Source organism: Kogia breviceps, chromosome 6, assembly GCF_026419965.1.
Source record: "Kogia breviceps isolate mKogBre1 chromosome 6, mKogBre1 haplotype 1, whole genome shotgun sequence".
In the NCBI taxonomy this organism is placed as follows: domain Eukaryota; kingdom Metazoa; phylum Chordata; class Mammalia; order Artiodactyla; family Physeteridae; genus Kogia; species Kogia breviceps.
The window spans coordinates 26393368-26402721 of NC_081315.1; the positions used below are offsets into that span (position 1 = coordinate 26393368).

The following is a 9354-nucleotide window of genomic DNA, read 5'->3' on the forward strand; positions in this document are numbered from 1 at the left end:
CTTTGGCGTTAAAGGAGGAAGAATAATCAGATCTCATCCAAATCTCATTAACAGGTCGTTTAGTCACTAAAACCTCACAGGTAACTTTCCGGGTTTGCTTTACAGAAAGGCCTCTTATTCATTCTTAGAGGAGACTTAGCCCTAAAATTGGGGCCTATGCGGGTATGAAGATTCATTTTAAGGAAAATGACAGTTCTAGGGACACTGCTGCCCTTTGGAGTGGCATCGGTTAAGAGTAGACATAAGTGACCATACATCCTCACCTTCCTGGTTTAGCTTTAGAGCATTAAATGCCATCACTATTCTTCAGATTACACACACACACACGCACACGCACACACACGCACACACGTCAAACAAACAAAAAACTCCTGGGTGAGCCAAATTGGCCAGGAGGCAGCTCCAATCTCCCTTGGTAATGTTGGTACTGGGGTAGGTCAGCAGGTGCGTATGAAACACAGTGACATATATGTCAGCTGTCCCCTGTTCCTTCCCAGATTGTTAACATTAGTTATGCCTATCAGCAGACTAAGATGACCATTCTTCCAGATTTTTAAAGGAGGCTTGTAAATGGTAGGGCAAAATGAGAAATGTATATTTATTAATTGGGGTTTTAACTTTTAATACCTGATCAATAAATATATTTTCATCATTTGTATCAATAAATGTAATGGATGCATTTCTGAACCTGATTCCTGCCTGATTCAGACTGATTATTTTGTTTTGAATTAACATTTTATTTTTAAACAACTATCTCTTCCTTAAAAAAGAAAGCACTGAGAGATGTCTGTGAACTATTTACGCACCTGCTGCTGATGAACACTATTTCTCTTAGGCTCTTAGGCCAAATCTATAAGGCAAATTTTTGGAGGCTTTTGTTAAGTCTGTACTTGATGAAAGTGAGTATTTCAGTTAGGCATGACTAAAGAATGAGAGCTCCTACCTAGATGAAAAGTTTATCAACATTGGTGGGTATTGATGAGGGATCACCATAAATTTGTGGGAAATTGGTAGCCTGCTTTGCATGATATATATTTTTCTATCTTTAGTAACTGGAGGTCTGATCAATTAAAAAAAGTCTGACCTTGGAAAACTGAATTGGCTCGAAAACTAATGCTCAAGAAGAAACATATGGGACAAATGGATAAATTCCCTCTGTTTATGTGTAGCCTCAGGACCTAAAACGTAGGTCTGATCTGAAATCTTGATCTAGTCCTCTGATAGCAACCTTCACTTATGCTCCAGTGAAGAAGCTTCATACATTCCGACTAAGAGTCAGGCTGGTGCTGCTGGTGGTGCTAGAAGGTGGTAGGTTATCGTGTAAATATGTGATGTAGCCACAATCTGGGTGTGGATTTCTTATTGCTAAGGTAGCTATGCAACTGGAAATGAGGGGAAGCACGAGGGATGGTGGGAAAGAGCTAGAGGTCGTGCTGGCTTGGATCGCTTTTGTAGGAGGTGAGAGTTACTTTGGGGTTTCCTTTTATTTCATGAAGGACCTTTACTGTGTGCAGAAATATTTTCTGTTATAGAAATTTCCAGTGTGAGGTTGTGACTCATTAGTGGGTAATGAACTTAATTTAGTGGATTGTGACCAGCATAAAGAAAAATGTAAGAGAATGAAATAGCATAGAAACAATCAATTGGATCTCATTTTGTGAGAAAAAGCTTTGTTTCATTGTTTTACTTTTATTTCTGTCTGTTTATATTGTGCCATAGTGTAAAATGTATATTTTTCAATTGTTTTATTTTTTAAAAAAATTATTGAAGTATAGTTGATTTACAGTGTTAATTTCTACTGCACAGCAAAGTGACTCAGTAAAATGTATTTCTTATTGTGTGTTTTAGTCAAAAACATGGGAAAACCATTGTTGTAGGGTCTACATCCTGCCCTGCCTTCTCTGAGAACTCTTTCTGGGCTACACCAGCCCCTAATGACTCATCAGTCCCTTTGCGTTTTATCACTTATTTGTGCCACATATTTGATGCCTTTTTACTGCTTTCTTGTATGAAACTTCTCATGTGTATGTGTCTTTTCTGTGTAATTGAATTTAAACTTCTTCAAAGTTGTGAATGTTAGGCTTCTTTGTGTACTTAATTCTTGGTCTCTAAGGTGACACTGTACACATGATAACTAACCAGCAAGCAAGTCAGATCTCAGCTCATATGACATTTTTCAGAGATGCATTTCTCTTTTTCTTTTCTTTTTTTTTTTTTTTTCGTTCTGCTATATTTGTTAAATGGCTCTTGAAGTATTTGATTCTTGGTTGAAGGTAGAAGATATCCACACTGGTATAAAGGGAGTCGTTATTTTCAGAAGTCTTTTTATAAATCACTCTTCTTGAGAAGTTCTCCTTTTCGAGATTTATCCAGGTTTTCAAGAAACTGCTCAAAACTTTTACAAAAGGAGCTAGACTGGTCTTCTTATAATCTCTGGTTCTATGTTTGATATCAGTTTCAGCTCCATTCTGTTTTTCTTCTTCATTAGTGGAGTTAGCATCCAATTCATGGCAAATGGGACTTATGGTTGGGACAGTAAATGGATCAAACTGACCCACTTTCTGTAAATCAATAGGCACAGAAATGCAACCTGTTTTAGGATGAACACTAAAAGGGCTCTTCAGTAAATGATTGATTCCTTTGCTAACATTGATATCCAGTTGTGGAAAACAGTACTGGAGCATGATCTCTCACTCAAGCCAGGGTCATTTTTGCTGTTATTCTGATACCTGCTGGCTGCGTTCTTCAAATGCCCCCAATGCTGAAGTGGATTGTGATGCTTTTGGAAGCTTTGCTGAAGTTCATCATGCAGTGTTTTCAGGAACAAGGGTTAAAATCTTATCCCAGCTTTCTCTATTCTTAAGAATATCTTAATCAACCAAAGCATATTCTTCAAAGTATTTTTCATTATGTTTATTTTCTGACAAAAGGGTGAAATTTTGTTACTTAGCTGAACTTTCTTTTTAACGTCCTGACCACCCTTTGCAAGATTCAAATATTCAAATATCCCAGAACGTACTGCAGAGGACAGTTTTCTAACTGATTCATCACAGACCCCCAAATGAACATCTCTCCTTCCAGAATACACCCAGAGATGATGTTTAAATCCAAAGTCCTCCTTCAGTGCTCGGTTGATGATGTGTATGGCCATCGTCATGAGGGCCCAGCACTTAAAACACATGTCTGCACAACTACAGTGTCTCCTCACATCGTCGTAGTCTGTCATGTCGATGTCAAACACCAGTTCTTTTTCCCGAGCCTGGAAAGCTCCCAGATGCACTGTATTGTGTTGATTTGGTCTGTGGGACTATACTAAGCCTATATCAATCTTGTATGGATTCATTTTCTGCATCTTCTTTTCCAGATCACTCTGGCTGTTGAAGGATTGGTACTGAATGTAAATATCAACTTTCAATGTGAATGAAAATTCATGATGTTGAAAGTAATTCTTTATCACTCTGCCACAGTTGAGCCAGTGATAGTACTGGGCTTAGGGAAAGAGCCTCTGGTAATAAAGCTTAAGCAGCTCGGGCAGCTGGGTGAGGTCAAATGCCTTCATGGAGCACAGAACTCAACTCAGGGAGAGATGCATTTCTTAAACCTGTCCCCTGCCTCTGCTCTAAGCTAGATCACGTCCCTATTACTGGCTCTCATAGCGCTTTATTTTCATTTATTTATTTTCCATTTATTTATTTATTTATTTATTTAACATCTTTATTGGAGTATAATTGCTTTACAATGGTGTTAGTTTCTGCTTTATTCTCCTGGCACTTTGTAATGCCTTTGTAACAAGTACTGGAGTTTGAATATAAGTATTTGAGTGACTAGGTAAACTGTTTCCTCCACGAAAGAGTCAACGTCCTCAAAGTGGACAAGATCTGTCGAGCTCACTTGTACCGCGCACAGTACTTGGCACATGATGGGCACTCAATAAATATTTGTTGACTGACTGATTGATGGGCTAAAGGACTTGAAGAATGACCAGTAGTTCTGGCAGAGGCAGCAGGCCCAGTCCTACTTGTTATCAGAAAGGTGTTTGCTAATGAATGTGGGGTGAGAAAGAAAGACTCAGATCTAATGATTTGAGGAAGTTAGAGCTTTGTATGGGGACATTATTGTTTTTCTTCAACTGTGCTATCAGCACCCTAGTTTGGGTTTGCCTGTACCTGGCTATGGAAGTGGATCTGTGAAGAAACAGCTATGTGAATGACACCTCCAGATCTTTGGGTAACTGCTACAGAGAAAATGGATTCTACTGTATGCGGTTCGGTTTGTGACATACATAAGAAATCCCTCTTAGAACTTGTAAGCTGTTTCTCCTTCTTGATAGACTGACAGTCTTCTTTTTGTTAGATAAATAAGAGCTGCTACCCCTCTGATTTCCCTCTTTGCCTTGGCTCATAATGCAGACCTAAGATTTGGGTTAAAATGCAATAGGTTTAGGGCTTCCCTGGTGGCGCAGTGGTTGAGAGTCTGCCTGCCGATGCAGGGGACGTGGGTTCGTGCCCCGGTCCGGGAAGATCCCACATGCCGTGGAGTGGCTGGGCCCGTGAGCCATGGCTGCTGAGCCTGTGCTCCGCAGCGGGAGAGGCCACAACAGTGAGAGGCCCGCGTACCACAAAAAAAAAAAAAAAAAAAAAAAAGAAAAAAAAAATGCAATAGGTTTTTTTTCAATATGTGTATTTTGGGAATATGTATTTATCTTCTCTTTCTCCAGGCTTTTATAGCTTGCTTTTTTGGCAGTTTGTCTTTTATTTATTTATTTATTCATTCATTCATTTGGGATTATGTGCTTCTGGTTTAATTATACCTATGTTAGAATACTATAGAGGAAATGGGATCAGCCTTGGTGTTGGAAAGACCTGGGTTCAAATTCTGAACAAATTTGGATGGTAATACTTCCTAGCTATGTGATCCTGGAAAAAACACCCCTCTGTGTCTTAGTCTTCTCATGTGTAAAATGAGACCAACACTATTTTCTTCATTGCTTTAATTATTATCTGAGTTATTAGCATAGCGTTCAGCACATTTTAGGTACTCAGAAAACATTAGTTCTCTTTCTTTCCATTTATGGTGTATAACTTCAAACCCTTTTTGGAGGGAGGTAAATAGGACCTGTGATAACCAGAGGGTTTGATGTGTTAATGTTACATTTTCTATTTTTTTGAGAACTTGGGAAAATAATCTTGTTTATCTCAATTGCTTTGTCTACAAAATGAAGAAAATAATAATTGTATATTACCTCAGGGAATTATTTGTTAATACTATTGATGTGTACAGTATTTGAAGATGCTCATATTGTCTCAAGGATAATCTTGAAAAGGATAAAAGAGATAATTTGATATGCTGAGAAAGTCATTTCTAGTTTCAATAATCAGGTTTTTGTATTAATCACGTAAAATGTAATTTTTTAAAAACTAGTGTTTTAGGTGGAAATTCATCTTATGTTTCTTGAGAAAATTGAAGATAAAATATTTCACATTCTATGCTATCCTAAATGGTTATAGTGTAGAACCAGGTATCAGAAACAAGCCAAATGTCTGGTATCTAGGAGGCTGATAACCAGGGAATGAGACACTCATATCTGATGTTCCAGGTAGGCAGGAGTTCAATGTGTAGAGAACGAAGGTAGTTCAAAATATGATTCCATCAACAGATGCATAGAGAGGAAATGAACAGAGTATTTTTCTCTAGTTTCCTTTACACTTTTGGGGCTTTATATATGAACCTGTGGTTATAGGTGTATTATGGAAGTAATTGTCATTTAGGGAATTCTGCTATTATATTTATGGTTTGAGTGAGATATGAGACCTTGTTTTCCCCATTATATGATTTTTAAACCAAGATTCCTGGAATTACTATATTAATGAGTAAATCGAACATTGAAATCCTTAGTTTAACAAACTTTGAGTTTCAGGTATTTTGAAAGATGCTGGGGATAAAAGACATATTTTATCTTTGAAAAGTTCATGGATCTGTGGGGAGAGAGACACCTGAAGAAGATGATGAGCGAATGGTGAGAGCCCTGGAGTCAAGTCCCATGTGCTCTGGCAGGAGGGAAGCTGGAGCAGCAATTTACATTTTATCAGATAGCTGTTTATACCAACCCACTCTTCCCTTCACCCCTGCAGCACACACCCTGAAGTGACACAGGTAGGATGAAGAATTTCCTTTCTTTGGAGCATATTTTGGCTTATGTGAAACTATAATTATTTGCTAAGGTCAAGTGGAGAAACGAGATAACTGTCATGGAGGTTCAAGGAAAGATTCTGTTTTGCCATTGAACTTTGTATGCCTTTGCCATTTCAACTAACATACTTTAAAAAAAGAATTAATTAATTAATTTTATTTGTGGCTGAGTTGGGTCTTCTTTGCTGCGCGTGCTCTCTAGTTGCAGCGAGCGAGGGCTACTCTTTGTTGCAGTGCGTGGGCTTCTCACTACGGTGGCTTCTCTTGTGGAGCACGGGCTCTAGGCGTGCAGGCTTCAGTAGTTGTGGCTCATGGGCTCTAGAGACCAGGCTCAGTAGTTGTGGTGCACAGGCTTAGTTGCTCCATGGCATGTGGGATCTTCCCGGACCAGGGCTCAAACCTGTGTCCCCCTGCATTGGAAGGTGGATTCTTAACCACTGCGCCACCAGGGAAGTCCCTAACAAGCTTTTTGATACATATATTTGCTCAAGAATTTTAGGTTTATCCACATTTACTGTAAACATTCTTGGCTCAGCGAAAACAATACTCCATCCCCTCTCCCTTTAATGAGAATCTACATTTCTTCAGCTAGGTGGTTTGTGACCACCTAGAGGGGTGGGATAGGGAGGGTGGGAGGGAGGGAGATGCAAGAGGGAAGAGATATGGGAACATATGTATATGTATAACTGATTCACTTTGTTGTAAAGCAGAAACTAACACACCATTGTAAAGCAATTATACTCCAATAAAGATGTAAAAAAAAAAAAGAATCGATCATATCTTTCGGTTTCTAGAAAGCAGAATATTAGAACTAGAAAAGATTTTCCTTTCTTTATTTTACAAAAATGGTTAAATGATTTTATTTTTAGAATCAACACAGTTTTGAGAAATTTAATACGTCGCCAACTGGGCAAAGTTTCTCTTTTACTCTCTTTGTGGAGCTGTATGATTGTATTTTCTGTGCTACTGCTTCAAAGATGGTTTCACTTTTATTATTTGCAAAACATGTCAGTTCAATATCTGGGGAAAATGTTTGGGGGCGAGAAACAGCCACTGCATGCTTTAACAATTGTGGATGTGAAGAGTGGTGGTTTTGCGTGATGAGAACCTCAAACTGCTAATAAACTTAAGAAAATGATAACATGTTAGTAAGCGGCAGTTATCTATTAAAAATCTATTTTTTATTTGCTTTTAACATATAGTAATCTGGCCACTATGTAATAATCTGAGCTCCACATTTCCCAGCAGCTGGGGAGCTGGCTTTGGCAGCTTTGGCTTCCCTTCAGGACTTGGCTGGGAGCCAGGCCACAAGAAAAGGCCATGTGGGTGAGGAAAATTAGTTAAGCTTTTAATTAACTCACATTTTGCTTTTGCCGGGATGGGTAAAGACTCAAATCTTCAGTTATCCTTCAAATGCTCAATAAGCCCACTTATTGAAGTAAGCGATAACACTGTTTACTGAGCTGTAAGTATGAGAGTACAGAGGTATATAGCAAGGCTTTAAAAAGATACTCAGCAGACCTAGGAACCTGCAAGAATTTGTACAGAGATGAGAGATCTGAGGCACCTCAAGGAGCTGGAGGCTCTGCTCCAGTCAATGGTAGCCACCCTTCTGGGCATGAAAAGCAGAGTTGGTGCTTATCAAAGTAATAAGACATTTGAACATGTTCTATATGTTCAATTTTTTTTTTTTTTTGCATATTTGTATGCAGCTAACCTGGCTATTTCCAGACATTCAGTTTATTTACACCTGTGGACTACAGCCCTGGTAGGGTCCTTAGTCTGGGCATGTTATCCATACAAAGCTCCTTTTAAATCCCCCAATTCTTATAGGTTACAGTTTTGAGTGGTCATATACTCAAGTGACCACTGTCTCTGAAGTCAACTTTTACATTTTTAATAATAAGAAATGTTTATCGTTCTCACATAATAGGAAGTCCTGAGAAAGGGCACTCTGAAGTTGGTTCACCCAATGTGAAAGCAAAATTTTATCCCCTGAAGGAAAAGCAGGAAGAACCCTACTGCTTAGTGCAACGTCAAGCACGATCTACAGAGCAGAATTGGTCATTTGCATCTCAGACTCCTTAATGCATGCAGCCCAGCCCACAGTGTAGGTGGCTGGCGGCTAAGTCAGCTGTCTGTGGCTTTTGTATTGTATTGGGAGGTTGGGGAGGAAGGCGAGGAGCACGAGTGTGTATAATAAAGATAATTTGATCTGTGTTTATTGTCTGGGAGATTAAGTAGACATTACATATGATATAAGGGATGATAAAAGTTGCCTTCCTCGATTGTATTTTTCAAATTCAAATGACAGTTTTAACTGAGCTTTTGGTTTCCAAAGGCTGTTCTCACATTACCTAAAGCTAAACAATTTATTTCTCTCCTTCCTTCACTTCTTCCTTGCTTCCTCTCCCTCCCCATACATCCTATTCCTCTTATTCAATCTCTCCCTGAAACCTCTCTTCTGTCTTTTCCTTAGGATAGATTTTATCTGAAATCTATTTTACATTATAATAGTTATTTAAATTTTAATCATATAGCTAAATTTTAATAGCTAAAAATTTTCTGTGAAAATGTTAAATGAAAGCAATTCTTTTTGTTTTTAATACTAGCATTTTGATTTTAGAGCTGAGCTTAAAGTCTTAGTATATATAAGAAGCACATTGGTAAACTGAAAAGTTTCAAATTCATCCTGTGAGAAGGACTCAAGGGGAAAAAAAACCAGCAAGCACTAACAAAAGAGGTTGGATTTATTGTGCCCTATATTTTTGAAGCACAGTAGCTAAAGCTTTGTAAAAAGACTTCCACATAATAATAAAGTGTTATAGTCAAAAGAAGTTTGAGAGATGATTTAGTCCAAAGTTCTTCTATTATAGGAACAAAGAGATGAAGTGACTTATCCAAGGTCACATAGCGAGTTAGCAATAGTTTGTGCTGGAATTCGGGTAGAAGGTGCTTTTATTATGTGCCTTTTCGTCAGATAATGACCTCATAAGAAATTAGGATAATGTAAAAGCAAAATAAATAATTACCAATGTCAATCTCTGTCCTTGCACCTTCATTACAATTATTTTCAAAGCAGTTTTTCATTTTTCTGTGAGGCTGAACTCCAAGAGACCATGACAAGAAACTAGTCTATTCTGTCTCTGTAGCATAACTAGGAAG

General features: G+C 38.2%; 1 pseudogene; it reads right to left on the bottom strand.

Moving 5' to 3' along the window:
• Nucleotides 1-2313: 2313 nt before the first annotated feature.
• LOC131757970 (DNA primase small subunit pseudogene) lies at nucleotides 2314-3559 on the bottom strand (annotated as a pseudogene).
• Between the last annotated feature and the right edge of the window lie 5795 nt (nucleotides 3560-9354).